The 3,212-nt window shown below is 42.5% G+C and overlaps 1 protein-coding gene and 1 pseudogene across 1 annotated transcript in view; one reads left to right on the plus strand and one right to left on the minus strand.

Annotated features, from left to right (window-relative positions):
- The window catches only part of SIDT1 (SID1 transmembrane family member 1), an 87,141-nt gene that overhangs the window by 48,001 nt on the left and 35,928 nt on the right, over positions 1-3,212 (minus strand).
- On the plus strand, positions 2,182-2,525 carry LOC102759245 (annotated as a pseudogene).

Genomic DNA, 3,212 nt, shown 5'->3' on the forward strand with positions numbered 1-3,212 from the left:
GACCCTCAGTGCTGTGTGTGCCAGGTAGCGCCCTCTTAGTGTGGGGAGTGCCATCTGCTGTTACCAGGGCAACCATTCTGTTCATTGCCAGGTCAGGGGAACAAAAAGGACACTGATTTTCTTGGCTAGCAACACACATCATGAAATATCCAGAAGGAACCAGATTCCTTTGGCCAGAAATATGTTTTTATATTCCTCCCTATCACTTGAATTCCAGTTGTAATGGAATGTATGAGTATTGATCTGAATTTTCTGAGTTTTTTTTCTTGTTATTTATTTTTTTCTTTACCAGTACAACACACACAAACACTTGACACACATTGTTTTCTTTAAGATTGTCACATTTAAGTGCTCCCTTTCTCACGGAGTCAACAGTGTGTGCAAAACAAACATCGCGTCTATTACACATGGAAAGTTCTGCTTCCTTCCCCATAGGCTCTGACAGAGGGGGGTGGAGGAGCTTTGTTTTTATCAAGGGTCATTACCCAACAGAACAAAGTCAGTTTCGACTCAAGTGCACCTTTAATTTTAGAAAGAGAAGTATAAAAACTCCGTCTTATTTGTTTTAAACCCAGGAAATAAATGATTATTCAATAAGTGTAAGAAAAACTGAAAACTGACTTAGTTCCCTTGTTTTGGCTAGTTTGAGGAAGAGGGGGAAGGAAAAGGGACAGATGGAATCAAAAGAGATGAGCATGCAGATAAGACAGAAGAAGAAGAGGGAGGCTCATGGGGAAGATAAGAGAAATATATACAGGGGAGTAATCACACAGAAGAAAAGGAAAAGGGGGATGGGAAGAAAGGGTAAGTGAGAGAGAAGTAAGGACAAAAGCTAAGTGGTTTTTGAGGTGAGTACCAGAGAGGACTGTGAGAGTCAGGGCATATTATCTACTTTATGATAGCAAGCCCCTTTCACAGGTCAGAGAAGGCGTTCTAAACCCCTGCTTTGTTGTAGAAGGAAATTATACCCTATTATTCACTGTACTATGGACTTGAGAATATCACTTCCTCTTATCTGCTTACTGCCATCTGTCAGGAACTCCCTTTGCTTACCCAACCCGCCCCTACCGATGCTCCAGTCCACTGTAACCCTCCACCCCATCACTCTCGTGTAAGTATAGACTTTGCACATATGCACTAAATCCTATACTTCCTTCCCTTCTCTGGGACTTTGCTTCTACAAAATCCACTTTTATTTGCCTTTCTACCCTTTGGTTTATAAATATACTTTTATATTTATATTTATATTGGTTTATAAGTTTTTGATCTCCTCATTTTCCTTAGCCACCTACATTTTCATATATACTAGTATATACACACAAATATATATACTAGAGGCCCAGTGCGTGACATTTGTGCACTGGCGGGGGGGGGTGTCCTTCAGCCAGGCCTGTGCCCTCTCACAGTCCGGGACCCCTGGGTGGACATCCCCCAAGGGTTCCTTAGCACTGCTGCAGAGGTGGGAGAGGCTCCTGCCACTGCCGCTGTGCTCGCCAGCCGTGAGCTGGGCTTCTGGCTGAGCAGCGCTCCCCCTGTGGGAGTGCACTGACCACCAGGGGGCAGCTCCTGCGTTGAGTGTCTTCCCCCTAGTGGCCAGTGTGCATCATAGCAACCGGTTGTTCTGCTGTTCAGTAGATTTGCATATTAGGGTTTTATTATGTAGGATATTCAATTGACATTAAAAAATCACATATATGTTCAGTTGCCACAAAAGCCACTAAATGCTAGTATATCTCAAATCTCCATGTCCAGCCAAGTCCAGGGCTATCTTCTGAGCTCCAGTCACAGAAGACTAACCTGCTGGGCTCCACATAATCAAAATGGGATGTTCTCTCATTTCCCTGATCCTGACCCACTACGTCTGTTTGCCAGTAAACCTCACCAGACTTTGAACATCATTGTTAGAGTCATCTTGAATTCCTCCCTTTTAGTTACTTCTCGTTAGATTGATCACCAAGTCGTCCTAATTCTAATGCTGTAAAGTAACCTGGATGTACCTGCTCCCACCTAAAGCACTGTTTTTGCCAGACCTAGGATTCAACAACAACAACAACTTTGAAAAGTAATGTAAATCATTACTGTAGTCTATCCCAAAACATCAAAGTTGATTACATGACACAGAGCAAAATGGTCTAAAAAACCTCTTCACTCATCCATTTCCTCAAAAAATCTACTTCTTCAGTTCGTGGCAACATGGCTAAACGCACCAAGAAGGTTGGAGTCGTCGGTAAATATGGGACCCGTTATGGCGCCTCCCTCAGGAAAATGGTGAAGAAAATTGAAATCAGCCAGTATGCCAAGTACACTTGCTCCTTCTGTGGCAAAATCAAGATGAAGGGCGAGCCATGGGGATCTGGCACTGTTGTTCCTGCATGAAAACAGTCGCTGGTGGTGCTGGACCTACAACACCATTTCTGCCATCACAGTAAAGTCAGCCATCAGAAGACTGAAGGAATTGAAAGACCAGTAGAAGCTCCACAGTTGGAAACATTGTGAGCCTATAATAAATGGGTTAATTTATATAAGAACAACAACAACAACAACAACAAAATCTACTTCTCACAGCATGGTAGCTGGCTATCTCACTCAAAATTCTCATTCAAAGCAAAGACCCAAGAGCCCTACATAGACCTTGAGGGTCAAAGGCTGCAAGTACTCATGTTGACTATATATTTTTATTCTGCAACATATATTTGTTGAATTTGTGCTTTATCCCCAGGCATCTTACTTGACCCCTTGTCTTCCCTTTAAGATGTTATTGCTGCCATACTATGTTCAGGCTCTTATCATTTTTATTCTTCTCTATTCAAATAACTTTTCATTGTCCTATTTGCCCTTACCCTCTCCTTACCCTAGAATTTAAGTACACTGCCACCAGGTGACAGTGACAGGTCAAAGGCACAGAAACCAGTTAGTAAAGGCCAGCCTGAAAGCTGGAACCACACTCTGTCCAAGTGATGTGCTCTCACCTCCTTCCAATGTATAACCATGAATTCTCATGTTGTTTAACATCATTAATAGGCTTAATTATTAAAACAATCAAACATAAGCACAATAATTAGAAACTGGTTCTCACTTCCAGCTGCACATTAGAATCACCTAGGAAACGAAGAAACGATGTACTAATGCACACACCTCTCTGCTGGAGACTCTGATTTAACTGATCTGGGTGGACCTTTTCCACCAGAAAATCTTCTCCTGCCTTTTTGGGG

This window comes from Myotis davidii, unplaced genomic scaffold (genome assembly GCF_000327345.1).
Source record: "Myotis davidii unplaced genomic scaffold, ASM32734v1 scaffold201, whole genome shotgun sequence".
Classification (NCBI taxonomy): Eukaryota; Metazoa; Chordata; class Mammalia; order Chiroptera; family Vespertilionidae; genus Myotis; species Myotis davidii.